We start from the raw sequence: 20,877 nt of genomic DNA, 5'->3' as shown, positions 1-20,877 counted from the left end.
TTCTTCTCTGCACTTCTCTGCTTTCCTCTGCTCTTATCCACTCTTCTCTGCTCTGCTCTGCTCTGCTCTTCTCTTCTCTGCTCTGCTCTGCTCTTCTCTTCTCTTCTCTGCTCTGCTCTACTCTGCTTTTCTCTGCTCTTCACTGCTCTGCTCTGCTCTTCCCTGCTCTGCTCTGCTCTGCTCTTCACTGCTCTGCTCTGCTCTTCCCTGCACTGCTCTGCTCTGCTCTGCTCTTCAATGATCTGCTCTGCTCTTCTCTGCTCTGCACTGCTCTTCTCTGTTCTGCTCTTCTCTGCACTGCTTTGCACTTCGCTGCTCTGGTCTGCTCTTCGCAGCTCTGCTCTGCTCTTCCCTACACTGCTCTGCTCTGGTCTGCTCTTCTCTGCTCTTCACTGCTCTGCTCTGCTCTTCTCTGCTCTTCTCTGCTCTTCTCTGCTCTGATCTGGTCTTCCCTGCACTGCTCTGCTCTGCTCTGTTCTTCTCTGCACTACTCTGCTCTGCTCTGTTCTGTTTTGCTCTGCTCTGCTTTCCTCTTCTCTACTCTTCTCTGCCCTTCCCTGCTCTGCTCTTCTCTTCTCTGACCTGCTCTGCTCTGTTCTGCTCTTCTCTGCTCTGCTCTGCTCTTCTCTGCTCTGCTCTTCTCTGCTCTGCTGTTCTCTGCTGTTCTCTGCTCTGCTCTGCTCTGCTCTGATCTGCTCTTCTCTGCTCTGCTCTTCTCTGCTCTGCTCTGCTCTTCTCTGCTCTTCTCTGCTCTGCACTGCTCTTCTGTGGTCTGCTCTGCTCTGTTCTGCTCTGCTCTGATCTGTCTGCTCTTCTCTGTTCTTCTCTGCTCTTCTCTGCTTTCCTCTGCTCTTATCCACTCTTCTCTGCTCTGCTATGCTCTGCTCTTCTCTTCTCTGCTCTGCTCTTCTCTTCTCTTCTCTTCTCTGCTCTTCTCTACTCAGCTTTTCTCTGCTCTTCTCTCCTCTTCTCTGCTCTGCCCTGCTCTTCTCTGCCCTGCGCTGCCCTGCTCTGCTCTTCTCTGCTCTGCTCTGCTCTTCCCTGCACTGCACTGCTCTGCGCTGCTCTTCTCTGCTCTTCTCTTCTCTGCTCTGCATTGCTCTTCTGTGCTGCGCTCTACTCTTCCCTGCTCTGATCTACTCTTCTCTGCCCTGCGCTGCTCTGCTCTGCTTTTCTCTGCTCTTCTCTGCTCTGTTCTGCACTGCTCTGATCTGCCCTGCTCTTCTCTGCTCTGCACTGTTCTGCTCTGCTCTTCTCTGCTCTTCTCTGCTGTGCTCTTCAGTGCTCTATTCTGCTCTGGTCTGCTCTTCTATGCTCTGCTCTGCACTGCTCTGCTCTGCTCTTCTCTGCTCTGCTCTTCAGTGCTCTGCTCTGGTCTGCTCTTCTGTGCTCTGCTCTGCTCTGTTCTGCTCTGCTCTGATCTGTCTGCTCTTCTCTGTTCTTCTCTGCACTTCTCTGCTTTCCTCTGCTCTTATCCACTCTTCTCTGCTCTGCTCTGCTCTGCTCTTCTCTTCTCTGCTCTGCTCTGCTCTTCTCTTCTCTTCTCTGCTCTGCTCTACTCTGCTTTTCTCTGCTCTTCACTGCTCTGCTCTGCTCTTCCCTGCTCTGCTCTGCTCTGCTCTTCACTGCTCTGCTCTGCTCTTCCCTGCACTGCTCTGCTCTGCTCTGCTCTTCAATGATCTGCTCTGCTCTTCTCTGCTCTGCACTGCTCTTCTCTGTTCTGCTCTTCTCTGCACTGCTCTGCACTTCGCTGCTCTGGTCTGCTCTTCGCAGCTCTGCTCTGCTCTTCCCTGCACTGCTCTGCTCTGCTCTGTTCTTCTCTGCACTACTCTGCTCTGCTCTGTTCTGTTTTGCTCTGCTCTGCTTTCCTCTTCTCTACTCTTCTCTGCCCTTCCCTGCTCTGCTCTTCTCTTCTCTGCCCTGCTCTGCTCTGTTCTGCTCTTCTCTGCTCTGCTCTGCTCTTCTCTTCTCTTCTCTTCTCTGCTCTGCTCTACTCAGCTTTTCTCTGCTCTTCTCTCCTCTTCTCTGCTCTGCTCTGCTCTTCTCTGCCCTGCGCTGCCCTGCTCTGCTCTTCTCTGCTCTGCTCTGCTCTTCCCTGCACTGCACTGCTCTGCGCTGCTCTTCTCTGCTCTTCTCTTCTCTGCTCTGCATTGCTCTTCTGTGCTGCGCTCTACTCTTCCCTGCTCTGATCTACTCTTCTCTGCCCTGCGCTGCTCTGCTCTGCTTTTCTCTGCTCTTCTCTGCTCTGTTCTGCACTGCTCTGATCTGCCCTGCTCTTCTCTGCTCTGCACTGTTCTGCTCTGCTCTTCTCTGCTCTTGTCTGCACAGTTCTGCTCTTCTCTGCTCTGCTCTGTTCTTCATTGCACTGCTCTGCTCTGCTCTGCTCTGCTCTTCTCTGCTCTGCTCTTCTCTGCTCTGCTCTTGCCTGCTCTTCTCTGCTCTGCTCTTCTCTGCTCTTCTCTGCTCTGCTCTGGTCTGCTCTGCTCTCCTCTTCTGTTCTCTGCTCTGCTCTGCTCTGCGCTTCTCCGCTCTGCTCTGCTCTTCTCTGCTCTGATCTGCTCTTCTCTGCTCTTCTCTGCTCTGCTCTGCTCTTTCCTGCACTGCTCTGCTGTGCACTGCTCTGCTCTTCTCTGCTCGGCTCTGCTTTTCTCTGCTCAGCACTGCTCTTCTCTTCTCTGCTCTTCAGTGCTCTGTTCTGCTCTGGTCTGCTCTTCTATGCTCTGCTCTTCTCTGCTCTGCTCTTCCCTGCTCTTCTCGGATTTAGATTTCGTTCTAAAAACTTAATTCTAATGTAAAATCGTTAGTTAATCAAGATTCTCGTATTAAAAAAATCTAATGATAGGTTTTTTCAGAAAATTGAAAAAACCGAAAAATCTCGAGAGTAAAGTGCCATTTTCTGACATTAGAATTCGTTCTAAATACTTAATTCTAATGTAAAATCGTTAGTTAAGCAATATTCTCGTATATAAAAAAATCTAATGACAGGTGTTTTCAGAAAATTGAAAAAACCGAAAAATCACAAGAGTAAAGTTCCATTTTCTCACATTACATTTCGTTCTAAAAACTTAATTCTAATGTAAAATCGTTAGTTAAACAAGAGTCTCGTATTAAAAAAATCTAATGATAGGTTTTTTCAGAAATTTGAAAAAACCGAAAAATCACAAGAGTAAAGTGCCATTTTCTGACATCTGATTTCGTTCTAAATACTTAATTCTAATGTGGAATCGTTAGTTAAGCAAGATTCTCGTATTTAAAAAATCTAATGACAGGTTTTCTCAGAAAATTAAAAAAACCGGAAAATCACTAGAGTAAAGCGCCATTTTCTGACTTTAGATTTCGTTCTAAAAACTTAATTCTAATGTAAAATCGTTAGTTAATCAAGATTCTCGTATTTAAAAAAATCTAATGACTGGTTTTTTCAGAAAATTGAGAAAACCGAAAAATCACAGGATTAAAGTGCCATTTTCTGACATTAGATTTGGTTCTAAACGCTTAATCCCTATGTAAAAACGTTATTTAAGCAAGAATATCGTATTTTGGAGTATATCTAATGATAGGTTTTTTCAGAAAATTGAAAAAACCGTAAAATCACTAGAGTAAAGTGCCATTTTCTGACATTAGATTTCGTACTAAATACTTAATTCTAATGTGGAATCGTTAGTTAAGCAAGATTCTCGTATTTAAAAAATCTAATGATAGGTTTTCTCAGAAAATTGAAAAAACCGAAAAATCACAAGAGTAAAGTGCCATTTTCTGACATTAGATTTCGTTCTACATGCTTAATCTCTATGTAAAACCGTTATTTAAGCAAGAATATCGTACTTTGAAGAAAATCTAATGATAAGTTTTTTCAGGAATTGGAAAAAACAGAAGAGTCACAAGAGTAAAGTGCCATTTTCTGACATTAGATTTCGTTCTAAATACTTAATTCTAATGTGGAATCGTTAGTTAAGCAAGATTCTCGTATTTGAAAAAATCTAATGACAAGTTTTTTCGGAAAATTGAAAAAACCGAAAAATCTCGAGAGTAAAGTGCCATTTTCTGACATTAGATTTCGTTCTAAATACTTAATTCTAATGTGGAATCGTTAGTTAAGCAAGATTCTCGTATTTAAAAAAATCTAATGATAGGTTTTTTCAGAAAATTGAAAATACCGGAAAATCACTAGAGTAAAGCGCCATTTTCTGACTTTAGATTTCGTTCCAAATACTTAATTCTAATGTAAAATCGTTAGTTAAGCAAGATTATCGTATGTAAAAAATCTAATGATAGGTGTTTTCAGAAAATTGAAAAAACCGTAAAATCACAAGAGTAAAGTGCCATTTTCTGACATTAGATTTCGTTCTAAATGCTCAGTCCCTATGTAGAAACGTTATTTAAGCAAGAATATCGTATCTTGAAGTATATCTAATAATAGGTTTTTTCAGAAATTTGAGAAAACCGAAAAATCACTAGAGTAAAGCGCCATTTTCTGACATTACATTTCGTTCTACATGCTTAATCGCTATGTAAAAACGTTATTTAAGCATGAATATCGTATTTTGAAGTACATCTAATGATAGGTTTTTTCAGAAAATTGGAAAAACCGTAAATTCACAAGAGTAAAGTGCCATTTTCTGACATTAGTTTTCGTTCTAAATGCTTAATCCCTATGTAAAAACGTTATCTAAACACGAATATCGTATTTTGAAGAAAATCTAATGCTAGGATTTTTCAGAAAATTGAAAAACACAGAAAAATCACAAGAGTAAAGTGCCATTTTCTGACATTAGATTTCGTTCTAAATGCTCAATCCCTATGTAGAAACGTTATTTAAGCAGGAATATCGTACTTTGAAGAAAATCTAATGATAGGTTTTTTCAGAAAATTGAAAAAACCGAAAAGTCACAAGAGTAAAGTGACATTTTCTGACATTACATTTCGTTCTAAATATTTAATTCTAATGTAAAATCGGTAGTTAAGCAAGATTCTGCGGACCGAGGTGGCCCGACTCCGTCAGGCGGTGGAGGCGAAGCCGGCAGCAGCCGAGATGCCTCCGCCGCCGGCTCCTGAGGGGGGCACGGGGCCGCTGGTTGGCGCCGGCGCCCGAGGGCCACAACGCCCTGGGCGAGGGAAGCCCTTGCTGGCGTCCGCAGCGGCGCCGGCAAACTTGCTGCAACAGATCGGCTCCCTGATCGATGCCAAGCTGGCATCGTTCAGGAGGGAGCTGATCCCGCGGATGCAGGATCCGCGGTCGGTGCCGCCCGTGCCGCCCGCCTCCAGCCCGTCGATAGACAAGAAAGGGGGGAGAAAGGGTGGCAGTGGAGGAGGGGCTGCGTCCGCTAAGGCGGCGCAGATGCAGCCCCCACAGCAGAGGGCTGCCTCTGCTGTTGTGCCGCCCTCCACCACACCTCCTACTGAGCTGTGGTCGAGGGTAGTTGGCCGAAGGGCCAAAAAGGCGGCTGCCGCAGCTAAACCTGCGGCGGCTGCCAAGGCCTCTTCGGCCGGGAGGGCGGCGAAACGGGTGGCACCGGCTGCCCCGAAGAGGGCTCCCCTGCCGCCGCGTCCGCCCCGCACGGCTGCCGTTACGACAACGGTACCGGCCGGCGGGGCGATGACGTACGCCGAGGCGATGGCCACTGCCAGGTCGAAGGTTGACCTGGCAGAGATTGGCATCGCCTCGTTAAAGCCCAGGAGAGCGGTGACGGGGGGAATCATTTTGGAGGTCCCCGGGGCTGATGGGGCAGCTAAGGCCACTGCCCTAGCTGCGAAGATGGCGGACGCGCTGGCGGGAACCGGCGTGAAGGTCGCGCGCCCAATTAAGAAGGCCGATCTAAGGGTGCGCGGCCTGGTCGACTCGACCACGCCGGAGGAGGTTGCCGTGGCCGTCGCCCATGTGGGAGGGTGCGACCGGGGGGAGGTTAAGACCGGCGAAATCCGGTCTTCCCCCTCCGGTTTGGGCACCCTCTGGGTCCAGTGCCCTGCTGCGGCCGCACGCAAAGTTGCGGTCGCGGGCAAAATCACGGTGAGCTGGACTCAGGCGACGGTGGAGGCCCTCAGCGCCCGTCCCTTGCAGTGCTATCGCTGCCTTGGCCTGGGCCACACTAGGCAGCGGTGCACTGCGGCCGAGGATCGTTCCGACTGCTGCTTTGGGTGCGGCAGTCGGGGCCACAAAGTGGCCGGCTGTACGGCGAAGCCCAACTGCCCGCTCTGTGCGGGAGCGGGCAAGCCGGCCGGCCACCGCCTCGGTGGCCGGGCGTGCCCTGCCAGCGCGAAACGCGGCAGGGGAAGCAAGGGGAGGAAAACCGCGGTGGTCAAGGCGACGGCCACCGTGGCAACTAAGCCGAAGGTGGCACCAAAAGGTGTCACCGTCGCGCCCGCGGGGGCGGATGGGGCCAAAGAGGCCCCAGACGCCACCGCTCCCGCGGCGGCGATGGATGTAGAGGCCTGCCCATAATGGGGCCCAAGGGCCCTATAATACAGGCCAACCTGAACCGCTCGTCCAGGGCACAGGACCTTCTGGTGCAATTCCTGGCCGAGCGGGGTGCCGGGTTGGCCGTAGCGGCGGAGCCGTACAGGATTCCCGACCATCCACATTGGATGGGGGACCTGAGCGGCTCCGCCGTTATAATATGGGCAGGCCGGCCGGGGTCCCCGGCGTGCTCCGTTATCGAGCGCGGCCGGGGATACCTGGCCGTTGACTGGGGCGGCACCGCGGTTGTGGCGATCTACGCACCTCCAAGGTGGTCCCTCGAGGAGTTCGAGCAGTATCTGGACGGGGTGGGGAGATGCGTCTCCCGCTGCCAGCCCCGTCCGGTGCTGGTCCTGGGGGACTTCAACGCCAAGTCGCCGGCTTGGGGTTCCCCCAGGACAAACCCGAGCGGCCGGGAGGTGCTTGATTGGGCGGCAGGACTCGAGCTCCGTCTTTTAAACACGGGCTCGGTCCATACGTGCGTGCGGCACAATGGGGGGTCCATCGTTGACCTTTCATGGGCAACGCCCCCCGCCGCGCGCCGTATTACGGGGTGGAGGGTGGCGGAGGAGGTCGAGACACTATCAGACCACAGGTACATTGTTCTCGGCCTTTCCGCCGCCCCATCGACACCCCGACGTCGCCCCTCTGATGAGGGATCGCCTCAGCCGCGGTGGGCGCTAAAGCGCCTCGACCAGGACGCTCTGATGGCGGCAGCCCACGTCGTGGCCTGGCCGGCAACACCGGCCGGGCCAGTCGACGGGACAAGGGAGGCCCATTGGTTCCGGGGCGCAATGACGTCCATTTGCGACGTCGCCATGCCCCGGGCCAGGGTTTTCCCGAGGAAGGCGGTGTACTGGTGGTCGCGCGCGATAGCGGATTTGCGCACAGAGTGCGTTCGCGCGCGACGCCAGTGCGCCCGCGCCCGTCGACGACGACGTTCCGACGTGGAGCTGGCTATCCAGCTGTATGGGCGATACAGAGAGAGGGTGGTCGCTCTGCAGCTGGCCATCAGGCAGGCAAAGAGCCAGGCCTGGCGCGACCTTCTCGGCACTATTAACCGAGACCCATGGGGGCGCCCATACAAAATGGCGATGGGACGATTGCGTCCCTGGGCGCCCCCTGTGACGGAGAGCCTGGATCCGGGGATGCTCGGACGGGTCGTGGACGCGCTATTCCCCGTCAGCGGGGAGGCGTCCCGGCCCGTCCCTCAGCTAGAGGGACATGAGTGGTCCCCGGATCTGGAGGTCGCGCCGGAGGAAATGGCCGGGGTAGTCAAATGGCTTCGGGGCAAGAATACTGCCCCGGGGCCGGACGGTATCCCCGGCCGGGTCTGGCTGCTTGCCATGAGCGTCCTGGGCGAGAGGCTGAGAGGCCTCTACTCCGGGCTCCTGAGGTCCGGGGTGTTCCCGGACCTCTGGAGGAGAAGTCGGATGGTCCTCTTAAGGAAGGATGGGAGGCCTGCGGATTCTCCCTCCACGTACCGGCCCATTTGCCTCCTGGACGAGGTGGGCAAGATCTTTGAAAAGATCATTGCTGCCCGCCTTGCCAGGCACCTGTCCCGCGTTGGCCCCGATCTGGCGGACTGCCAGTTCGGCTTCCGGGAGGGGCGATCGACGGTCGATGCAATTGACCGTCTAAAGTCCCTCTCGGACAATGCCGTGGCACGGGGCGGGGTGTGCGTGGCGGTGTCGATCGACATCGTCAATGCATTTAACACCCTGCCCTGGTCCGCCATTAGGGAGGCCCTGGTTGAACACCAGGTGCCTCCCTATCTGAGGCGGGTGATCGGGGCCTACCTGCGGGGCAGGTGGGTGGAATACCCGGGCCGGTATGGGACGATACGGAGGGAAGTGGACTGCGGGGTCCCACAGGGGTCCGTGTTAGGACCACTCCTGTGGGACCTGGGATATAACGCAGTCCTGAAGGCCCCCCTGCACGACGGTGCCACTCTCGTCTGCTATGCAGACGACACATTAGTGGTCGCCGTCGGGGACACCTTCGAGAGGACCATCCGACGAGCGGAGGTTGCGGTGGCAGCCGTCGTCGCGAGGATCTGCGATCTGGGGCTGAAGGTGGCCCCGGAGAAGGCCGAGGCCGTCTGGTTTGGACGGCCTTGGTCTCGGCCACGGGCCAGATCGTGGATCTGGGTTGGAGAAGCCTGCGTCGAGATACTTGATCTCGGACTGATCCTCGACAGCCACTGGAGGTTCGGAGCACATTTCGGCCGTCTCGTCCCCCGAGTTGAGAGGGCGGCGGCCGCGTTAGGCCGCCTGTTGCCCAATATCGGGGGACCGGGCGATATGGTGCGTCGCCTATACCTAGGCGTGGTGCGGTCCATGGCATTATACGGCGCCCCGATTTGGGCGCCGTCCGTGAGGGCAAACCGGCGCAACACATTGTTGTTGCGCCGGATTCAGAGGCAAATGGCCCTTCGCCTCGTAAGGGGTTACCGCACCACGTCTACCGTGGCGGCGCTTGCTCTGGCGGGAGAAATTCCCTTCGAGCTGCAGGCGGCGATGCGCGCCTATGTCTATAGGCGCATATGCATCGCTGGCCGGGCTCGGGGGGACCCGCCGGAGCAGGAGGCGGTCGAGGGCTTCGAGCTCCAGGCCCGGGGACTAGCGCTCGCCAGATGGCATGCGGAGCTTTGCTCCCATGCCGCCGAGCGCGTCCCCGGGGCTCTCCTGCCGCACTTCACCTTGTGGCGGGAGAGGCGGTTTGGCAGGCTCTCCTACCGTGCGGCGCAGGTATTCACCGGGCATGGCTGCTTCGGTGTCTACCTGTGTCGCATCGGTCGGGAAGCGACGACGGTGTGCCACCACTGTGGCGCGGAGGAGGACTCGGCGCAGCATACACTGGAGGTGTGCCCCGCCTTTTCAGTGCTGCGCCGAGTCCTAAGTAGGGAAGTTGGTCGCGACCTCGCTCTCTCCAGCTTAGTTGGGGCCATGCTGGAGAGCCCGACAAAATGGGCGGCAGCCATAGCCTTCTGCGAACAGGTAATGTTGCAGAAGGAGGCTGCCGAGCGGGGTCGCCGCGAGCGGGGGGTGCGGCGAGTGCGCCCACGCCTAGAGCCCCCCCCCCCCCCCGAGCAGCTGACAATAGGCGGGCGGCGGGTGTACCAGATTACTGGTTTAATTGCCCGCCGCCCGCCACCCCCCACCCCAACTGAAGGTGTCCTCCCATATTGGGAGGATGAGGCGGTGTGGGGTGCGGTCCCCCGCACCGCCGAAGCAAGATGATTCATGGGGGGAGTATAAATCTCCCCCCCGGGACGCGGCCGGCCACCGCCATTCCATCCTGGTGGCCGGCCAGGCGAGGGGGAGCCGCGGTTGTATTCTTTGAGAGTTCCCGTGGCTCCCCCGCTACTCGCCAGCGCCCTAGGCCGCCGTGGGGGTTTTAGCGGGTCAAAACCCGCACTACCCCCGCCCCGCCCCTCGGGCGGGACGGGGGTGTCTGACCAGCAGATTTCCCCCACGTTAAACAAAAAAAAAAAAAAAAGTTAATCAAGATTCTCGTATTTAAAAAAATCTAATGACTGGTTTTTTCAGAAAATTGAGAAAACCGAAAAATCACAGGATTAAAGTGCCATTTTCTGACATTAGATTTGGTTCTAAACGCTTAATCCCTATGTAAAAACGTTATTTAAGCAAGAATATCGTATTTTGGAGTATATCTAATGATAGGTTTTTTCAGAAAATTGAAAAAACCGTAAAATCACTAGAGTAAAGTGCCATTTTCTGACATTAGATTTCGTACTAAATACTTAATTCTAATGTGGAATCGTTAGTTGAGCAAGATTCTCGTATTTAAAAAAATCTAATGACAGGTTTTTTCAGAAAATTGAAAATACCGAAAAATCACAAGAGTAAAGTGCCATTTTCTGACTTTCGATTTCGTTCTAAAAACTTATTTCTAATGTAAAATCGTTAGTTATGCAAGATTCTCGTATTTAAAAAAATCTAATGACAGGTTTTTTCAGAAAATTGAAAAAACCGTAAAATCACTAGAGTAATGTGCCATTTTCTGATATTAGATTTCGTTCTAAATACTTAATTCTAATGTGGAATCGTTAGTTAAGCAAGATTCTCGTATTAAAAAAATCTAATGATAGGTTTTTTCAGACAATTGAAAAAACCGAAAAATCACAAGAGTAAAGTGCCATTTTCTGACATTAGATTTCGTTCTAAATACTTAATTCTAATGTGGAATCGTTAGTTAAGCAAGATTCTCGTATTTAAAAAATCTAATGATAGGTTTTCTCAGAAAATTGAAAAAACCGAAAAATCACAAGAGTAAAGTGCCATTTTCTGACATTAGATTTCGTTCTACATGCTTAATCTCTATGTAAAACCGTTATTTAAGCAAGAATATCGTACTTTGAAGAAAATCTAATGATAAGTTTTTTCAGGAATTGAAAAAACAGAAGAGTCACAAGAGTAAAGTGCCATTTTCTGACATTAGATTTCGTTCTAAATACTTAATTCTAATGTGGAATCGTTAGTTAAGCAAGATTCTCGTATTTGAAAAAATCTAATGACAAGTTTTTTCGGAAAATTGAAAAAACCGAAAAATCTCGAGAGTAAAGTGCCATTTTCTGACATTAGATTTCGTTCTAAATACTTAATTCTAATGTGGAATCGTTAGTTAAGCAAGATTCTCGTATTTAAAAAAATCTAATGACAGGTTTTTTCAGAAAATTGAAAATACCGGAAAATCACTAGAGTAAAGCGCCATTTTCTGACTTTAGATTTCGTTCCAAATACTTAATTCTAATGTAAAATCGTTAGTTAAGCAAGATTATCGTATGTTAAAAATCTAATGATAGGTGTTTTCAGAAAATTGAAAAAACCGTAAAATCACAAGAGTAAAGTGCCATTTTCTGACATTAGATTTCGTTCTAAATGCTCAGTCCCTATGTAGAAACGTTATTTAAGCAAGAATATCGTATCTTGAAGTATATCTAATATTAGGTTTTTTCAGAAATTTGAGAAAACCGAAAAATCACTAGAGTAAAGCGCCATTTTCTGACATTAGATTTGGTTCTAAACGTTTAATCCCTATGTAAAAACGTTATTTAAGCAAGAATATCGTATTTTGGAGTATATCTAATGATAGGTTTTTTCAGAAAATTGAAAAAACCGTAAAATCACTAGAGTAAAGTGCCATTTTCTGACATTATATTTCGTTCTAAATGCTTAATCGCTATGTAGAAGCGTTATTTAAGCAAGAATATCGTATCTTGAAGTATATCTAATGATAGGTTTTTTCAGAAAATGGAAGAAACCGTGAATTCACAAGAGTAAAGTGCCATTTTCTGACATGAGATTTCGTTCTAAATGCTTAACTCCTATGTAAAAACGTTATTTAAGCAAGAATATTGTATTTTGAAGAAAATCTAATGATAGGATTTTTCAGAAAATTGAAAAAACCGCAAAATCACAAGAGTAAAGTGCCATTTTCTGACATTAGATTTCGTTCTAAATGCTCAGTCCCTATGTAGAAACGTTATTTAAGCAAGAATATCGTATCTTGAAGTATATCTAATATTAGGTTTTTTCAGAAATTTGAGAAAACCGAAAAATCACTAGAGTAAAGCGCCATTTTCTGACATTAGATTTGGTTCTAAACGTTTAATCCCTATGTAAAAACGTTATTTAAGCAAGAATATCGTATTTTGGAGTATATCTAATGATAGGTTTTTAGAAAATTGAAAAAACCGTAAAATCACTAGAGTAAAGTGCCATTTTCTGACATTATATTTCGTTCTAAATGCTTAATCGCTATGTAGAAGCGTTATTTAAGCAAGAATATCGTATCTTGAAGTATATCTAATGATAGGTTTTTTCAGAAAATGGAAGAAACCGTGAATTCACAAGAGTAAAGTGCCATTTTCTGACATGAGATTTCGTTCTAAATGCTTAACTCCTATGTAAAAACGTTATTTAATCAAGAATATTGTATTTTGAAGAAAATCTAATGATAGGATTTTTCAGAAAATTGAAAAAACCGCAAAATCACAAGAGTAAAGTGCCATTTTCTGACGTTACATTTCGTTCTAAAAACTTAATTATAATGTAAAATCGTTATATAAGCAAGATTCTCGTATTTCAAAAATCTAATGATAGGATTTTTCAGAAAATTGAAAAAACCGCAAAATCACAAGAGTAAAGTGCCATTTTCTGACATTATATTTCGTTCTAAATGCTTAATCGCTATGTAGAAGCGTTATTTAAGCAAGAATATCGTATCTTGAAGTATATCCAATGATAGGTTTTTTCAGAAAATGGAAGAAACCGTGAATTCACAAGAGTAAAGTGCCATTTTCTGACATGAGATTTCGTTCTAAATGCTTAACTCCTATGTAAAAACGTTATTTAAGCAAGAATATTGTATTTTGAAGAAAATCTAATGATAGGATTTTTCAGAAAATTGAAAAAACCGCAAAATCACAAGAGTAAAGTGCCATTTTCTGACATTAGATTTCGTTCTAAATGCTTAATCCCTATGTAGAAACATTATTTAAGCAAGATTATCGTACTTTGAAGAAAATCTAATGTTAGGATTTTTCAGAAATTTGAGAAAACCGAAAAATCACGAGAGTAAAGCGCCATTTTCTGACATTACATTTCGTTCTACATGCTTAGTCGCTATGTAAAAACGTTATTTAAGCAAGAATATCGTATTTTGAAGTACATCTAATGATAGGTTTTTTCAGAAAATTGGAAAAACCGTAAATTCACAAGAGTAAAGTGCCATTTTCTGACATTAGTTTTCGTTCTAAATGCTTAATCCCTATGTAAAAACGTTATTTAAACACGAATATCGTATTTTGAAGATAATCTAATGCTAGGATTTTTCAGAAAATTGAAAAATACAGAAAAATCACAAGAGTAAAGTGCCATTTTCTGACATTACATTTCGTACTCAATACCTATTTCACGTTATGCGTACGTCTATACGCGTGGAAGGCTGGTATTAGACTGAGAGAGAGTCTAGTGGTTTGCGTAGCAACGGCTAGTTACTAAGTTGTAGGTGGCGCTGTGTGCCGCTTGTACGGGCGTACGCCACAACCACTCTCCCCCGAGATATAAAACTATATACAATAACAAAATATATACAATAACAAAATATGGATTCGGTGACATAACAATAATGATTATACAGTAAATGTGACTTTTTTGGGTCCTTGATACGTTCGTAATTGTGAACTGGTTGATTTTTCTTGAATTTTTTCCAAGAATGCTGGTTTTAAACGTTCCGTGGTTAAATTAGTGTGTTTTCCTTTGTAATCCACCTTGAAAATTCGGTCTGTTACCCTTTCGATGATTGCAAAAGGTCCTTCGTATGGGGGTTCTAACGGTTTCCTGGTTGCGTCAACTCGTACGAAGACGTGTGTTCATTCAGCTAAAGATTTGTGAATGAAGCATCTTGGTTTGATATGGTGTGCTGTTGGCACAGGTCGGACTTTCCTAATATGTTCCCTGAATTTTTCTATGAAGATTTGTGGGTTGTTTTGTGTTTCTCCTTCTAGGAAGAATTCTCCTGGAAGACGTAAAGGTGTTCCGTACAGCATCTCTGCTGCTGTAGCTTTTATATCTTCTTTGAAACTTGTCCGGAGTCCTAGTAATACCGTGGGTAGAATTTTTACCCAGTCTGGATCAGTGTGGCATGCTATTGCCGTCTTTAGTGATCGGTGCCATCTTTCTATTAATCCATTTGCAGCTGGGTGGTATGATGTAGTTCTTGTTCTTGAACATCCAACCAGTTGCGTGAGGGCTTGGAATAATTGAGATTCGAATTGTGTACCCTGATCAGTAGTTATTGTCAAAGGTGATCCGAATCTGGATATCCAAGTTGTATATAGGGCGGTTGCTACTGTGTCCGCCGTGGCATCTTTGATTGGTGAAGCTTCTGGCCACCTAGTGAAACTATCGATCATCGTAAGGCAATAGGAATAACCTTGCGCCTTTGGGAGTGGCCCTATAATGTCTATGTGGACGTGATCAAAGCGTCCTTTTGGTATGTCTATTTTGTTTGGAACGTTCTTGGTATGCCGTTGTATTTTATTTTTTTGGCAAGTGATACACGTTCTGGTCAGTTCTTTGATTTGGGCATTCATTTTCGGCCATACGAAATTCTTCGCAATTGTCTTTTGTGTGGTCCTACCACTGGGGTGCGCTAGGCTGTGAGTCGCGTTGAAGATTTTCCTTCTTAGCGTCTCTGGTACGTATGGACGTATATTGTTTTCAGACATATCGCAATATATGTATTTGTCTGTGTTGTCCACTGAGATTTTGTGTAGCCTAAACGGAGAAGTGGTATCTTGTAGGATGATCTGGAGTTCCTCATCTATTCCTTGTTCTCTGATGAGTTCGTCTGTTGAAACAAGAATGGGCATTTCCACTTCTTCAATTCTTGAGAGCGCGTCTGCAACTTGGTTGTTGTGTCCTGCTATGTGCGTAATTTGGGTTGTAAATTGACCGATGTATTCCAAATGTCTCTGTTGTCTAGGTGAAGCTTTCTCCGAGTTTTGTATAAAAGCTTGAGTTAGAGGTTTATGGTCAGTTTGTATCGTGAGGTCTCTTCCTTCTACCAGGTGTCCGAAAAACTTTAAACTTTTGTAGATTGCTAATAATTCCCTGTCGTAAACACTATACCGAAGTTGTGCTTTTTCTAGCTTCCTTGAGAAGAAGCCTAAAGGGTGCCAGTTGTTCTTATGGTACTATTCTAGTACAGCTCCGATTGCTTGATCTGATGCGTCAGCTGTTAATCGTAGTTGCGCATCTTCGCTTGGGAACTGCAATAGGGATGCTTTTGCTAACTGTTCTTTACTTTCTATGAACGCTGCTTCAGCTTCAGGTGTCCATTTGACTGGCCTCTTGTCTTTCTTCTTGGTACCCATCAGTAATGCGTTTAGTGGGATGTGCGTTTTTGCAGCTCCGGCAATGAATCTACGGTAAAAATTTAGAATTCCTAGATATCTTCTTAGCTCCATTATTGTACCTGGTTTTGGATATTCTTGGACGGTCTTGACGCGGGTGGGTAATGGTGCGATTCCCTTACTGCTGACTTCATAACCTAAATAGGTTACTGACTCCTGACCAAAAACGCATTTCTCAACGTTGATTGTTAATCCGTGTTGCTGTAGTCGTTCAAATATAATGCGTAGGTGTCTATCGTGTTCTTCCAATGTGTTTGATGCTACCAGAATGTCATCGATGTAGCAATGGCAGAATGACAAGCCCCTTAGCACTGTATCCATGAATCTTTGGAACGATTGTGCGGCATTGCACAATCCGAATGGCATCACCGTGAATTCGAACAGTCCGAACGGTGTGATGACTGCAGTTTTACATCTGTCTTCGGGTGCCACTGGTATCTGGTGGTATGCTCGGGCGAGATCTAGTGTTGTATAAATCTTGGTGTTGGTGAGATGGTGCGCTATGTCGTGTATATGTGGTAGTGGATAACGGTCTGGTTGAGTCATGTTGCCCCGCCTTTTCAGTGCTGCGCCGAGTCCTAAGAAGGGAAGTTGGTCGCGACCCCGCTCTCTCCAGCTTAGTTGGGGCAATGCTGGAGAGCCCGAGAAAATGGGCGGCAGCCATCGCCTTCTGCGAACAGGTAATGTTGTAGAAGGCGGCTGCCGAGCGGGGTCGCCGTGAGCGGGGGGTGCGGCGTGTGCGCCCACGCCTAGAGCCCCCCCCCCGAGCAGCTGAGAATAGGCGGGCGGCGGGTGTACCAGATTATGCTGGTTTAATTGCCCGCCGCCCGCCAACCGAAGATGTCCTCCCTATACCGGGAGTGGGGCGACGAACATCGTCGCCCCCGACGGCCGTCGTGCCCAGGGCGGGGGCCCTGGGCACCCTCATTGAAAAGCGGCCGTCGTGACGTGGCGGTGCGGGGAGCGGTCCCCCGCACCACCAAACCAAGATTATTCATGGGGGAGGATAAATCTCCCCCCGGGACGCGGCCGGCCACCGCCATTCCATCCTGGTGGCCGGCCAGGCGAGGGGGAGCCGCGGTTGTGTTCGTTAAGAGTTCCCGTGGCTCCCCCAGTAATCGCCAGCGCCCTAGGCCGCCGTGGGGGTTTTAGCGGGTCAAACCTCGCACTACCCCCGTCCCGCCCCCCGGGCGGGACGGGGGTGTCTGGCCAGCAGATTTCCCCCACGATAAAAAAAAAAGGAACACCAGGAACGATCGTTCCATACACTTAAGGAAGCACTTATTTCAAAACCCATATTGCAATACCCAAATTTCAATGAACCTTTTAATTTAAAAACCGCATCAATCACACCGCTGCTATCCCCAGTTCCACTGAATAGAGGGGAAGTCGAACATCTTGCACAGAAGATCAAAAGACGATCATCCAAGCGTGTAATTCCTCAATGCCAACCAAGCGATGGCACTCAAAATCCGTCCCATGTTGGACTGCAGACTTGACAAGACAGAAGAGGCGAGTCCGCAAACTTAGACGAGCCTCCCAGAATCTGGCATGTTCGGATAAGCAGAAGGTGGCCACGAGGACCGAGTATCTTAAACAGAGAAAGACCTACAAAGCCGCTATTAGAGCTACTAGAACCTTGCGTCGTTATGTATAAGATCACAAGGCAGAAGATGACCGTTGGCGCAGTCGTCTCTAACATTCGTACTGCCCTGGGTTTCACGACAGACTGAGACTCCACCACTAATTCCAGACGACTCGACCGAGAACGACTCTCTGAATCATGTGCGCGTCAGGAGGAAAGCTGCTTCCGCGCCGGTAAGAGAGAACGCAACTCCTTTCACTCACTCGATGCTTAGCGCGGCGGTCAACCCGACTGAACCTTCACCGAATTGAGCCGGAGGTTTCAGAACGCTCGAGTCGAATGATCCACCATGAACTCCTCCGACTCTACAATGGATGCCTAGAACACGGAATCTTTCCTGCTAGATGGAAATTTAGGTCCATTATTACGATACTGAAAGGGCCTGGCAGACCTAGGACGGAGTCCTACAGGACAATCTGTTTACTCTCGGTAGTAGGTGTTGTAAATAATGGATATTACAATGTCACCCACAATCATGTTTTGAATCACGCGTCATGTATGCACCGTGATGTAGGGCTCCTCTTGCTTCCGACGGAGCACTGCACAAAGACAGTGTAAGAGCAGTCGTGGTCGTGGGAGCCAAAAATACCAACGACGATATATCGTTGCGCCTCCATTAGAGTCTTATTATACTCATCACAAAAGATCTGTGTTTAAGTATAACTTCATAAAATGTTAAAATGGTTCATATTCGATGCAACACAAGTGAAAAAATGTTTATTAGATCAACTTTTTGTTATATCTTATGTTGTTTCGTGCCGAGGGTTTGTATATGTCAAAGTGATAAGGTAGAAACGGGACACGGGATATCCCTCGGATATCCGTCGACACGAGATACTTTCTCTGGACCGTAGTCGCAATCTTTACGATGTTTATGATAGTTATCAGAGAACTCAAATGGCACCAGTGTATCGAAGCTGCGAGCCTAAAATCTTTTTCACTCTTTCTTGATCCGTCGAACGTGCAGTCAGTGTTCCAAAGCCGTCATCGTTTTCATAGAAACACAATTAGCAGTAGAAAATTGTGTCAGTTTTGTTGCTACCTTTTTGGAAAAATTATATCCTGTTACGAACATGGATGAGGCAGAATTAGTGCGAATTGTTAACGAGTTAGATATAGCTGAAGAAGGAGTTGACAGTGATGACGAATTATTCGCGCCAAGCCGTCGGTGTGATCGCATGCTATATAGCGATAGTGAATCCAGCGAAGAGAATTGGAAGATGAGGATGACGAGAGTGGTAGTGTGGAATCTTTCACCAATTTCAGGGAAGTAAATGTGGAAAACGATACCCAATATAACCCGCGCCCGTTATTTTCGGAAATACCCGGCCCTAAACATTTGCCACCGAACATATCCAAACCAATAGAATATTTCGATTTATTTTTTACGTACCAATTTCTAAACATGTTGAGATTCGAAACAAATCGGTACGCAGAACAGTTTTTCGAGAATGCTGGACCAGCAAATAGATCTACAACATTGAACTGGAAGAAAACGACAATCAAAGAGTTGAAAGCATTCATAGCCGTTTTGCTCGAAATGGGAATAACCCGTAAGCCAACATTTTTTAGTTACTGGTCACGGAATTATCGGTATATCCCATGGTTTGATCAAATGTTCAGCCGGAATAGATTTCAGTTACTAAGCAAATCTTTTCATATTGTGAACAATAGTACACTACCAGCACGTGATAGCAATGAATACGACCCAACAGCTAAGTTTGAACCTGTCGTTACTCATGCAAATAGCAAATTCAAATTTTATTATTCGCCAAATCAGCACTTGAGCGTGGATGAATCGTTAGTAGGCACCAAAAGTAGATCAGTACTGACCCAGTACTTGCCAAACAAAAAGCACCACAAATGGGGCATAAAGTTTTGGATGCTTACCGATGCGGTCTCACATTATTGTTTGTCATTTTTTTGTTATCGAGGAGCCAAGGACCAACGCGACAAAAGGGAAATAAAAGAAAAAAGCCTCGCTCAAGTAGTAATAGATTAATTACTCAGTATGAGTAACTTCTTTATGAAAGGATACCATGTAACTGTCGACAATTTTTTACGAGCATCCCCTTAGCAAGATCTCTGTATGAGAAGAATACATTTTTATCCGAAACCATACGCGCGCGCGCTCAGTAACAGAAAACATATTCCATCGCAGCTCAAACAAAAATTGGAAGTGGGTGAATATAAGTACCTAAGAAATCGGGAAATACTTCTATTAGCGTACAGAGAAAAGAAATCACAGAAAAAAAATATACTACTGTTGTCAACGTAATGGAACAGCCGCAAATAAAACAACTGTAATTCGAAGACGGAATCAGGAAACGGAAGTTCAAAAACCAGAACTCGTCTGCGACTATAACAAATATATGGGAGGCATTGATGTCTCAGATATGATGGTCTACTCATATTTGGACGAAAGGAGAACGGTGAAATATTGGAAGAAAGTGGTATTTTCCATTTTCTCTCGCATGGTCTTGAATGCATACATATTATACAAACACAATCCAGAAGGAAAGGTTATGACTCGACTCGAATTTATAACCAGTATCATTCAGTCGATCACAGAAGAATGGATGGCTGAAAAAAATATGGGTCCAGGAAGTTCATTGGGTCACACATCGAGAGATTCCACAGTCCCAGGTATCCGTAAACTTCCTGGAAGGAGGGAAAAGGTTTGCGTTGTGTGTAGTAGGGTGGATGGAGGGCCTGTGCGAAGATCGCGCACAATTTGCAATCATTGCAATAAAGGGGTGCATGGTGTATGCATAAGTAAGCATCAATGCGGATAAATGGCTTATGTAAGTAAAAATACGGAAACATTACACATTTTTAGTGGACAGAGAACTAACTATAAATATTTATAATAACATTTATATTTTTTTAGTGACGTATTACCAGCTGCACGATCCTCTTGGGTATTAGATTTGTCTGACGCTTGCTGTGCATCATATTCGATGATAACGAGGATAACGTGTTGCGTTATCCTTTCGTTTTGATATCCGACACCAGCTATTTCATTGCAAATGATTGCAAAATGCAATGTCTATACACCATACTACCATATATATATATATATATATATATATATACAGGGTGTTCCACAATTATTTTAACAGCCGAAAATGAGAGGTAGCTGAGGCCATTTGAAATAACTTTTTCCTTTGCGAAAATGCAATCCGCGGCTTTGTTTACGAGTTATTAACGAAAAACACTGGCCAATGAGAGGTGACGGTGCGAGAGAGAGGGTCCGCGAGAGAGTCCGCAGCACGAGGCTTTAACAGAAGGTCGGGACGGACTCGAGCCGCGTTCGAAGTATTGAACAAGTCACGAAGCGAGAACTTTCCGGATTTTTTTACTACGTAACAGTGATATTTTTAAGAAAAACGCTGTTCACCCTTATTTTAGAACGTCTGAAGAATATTCACTAATTTTTCGGACTCGAAATAATATGTAGTTTAACCGTGACAGCCGTTTTAATTTTCTGGTGTGCATGACACCTTATGTGTACCATATGAAATTTTTATATAAGGTGTACAGTGAAAATTAACAAAGTTCGTAAATGATATTTTAATTTAAATAATTCCGTGTACGAACAGAATTCAACGAATGATTCGCAAAACTGATTTAATAATAAATAATCGCGCTAAGGTACGTAAAGGATTTGTTTTTTAGAGAAATATGAAAAATATTATCGATAAGAAACCCATCCATTTAGTTGATGATGCATTTGCTGACTCGAACGTACTGACCTCGTACAACGAACAGCTGATCCCAGGTCGATGACCGCAACATTCGAGGGATACTGTCGGCGGAACCTCTGGTATGGTTATT

This window comes from Megalopta genalis, unplaced genomic scaffold, assembly GCF_051020955.1.
Source record: "Megalopta genalis isolate 19385.01 unplaced genomic scaffold, iyMegGena1_principal scaffold0022, whole genome shotgun sequence".
Lineage (NCBI taxonomy): Eukaryota > Metazoa > Arthropoda > Insecta > Hymenoptera > Halictidae > Megalopta > Megalopta genalis.
This window is presented reverse-complemented; position numbering follows the sequence as displayed.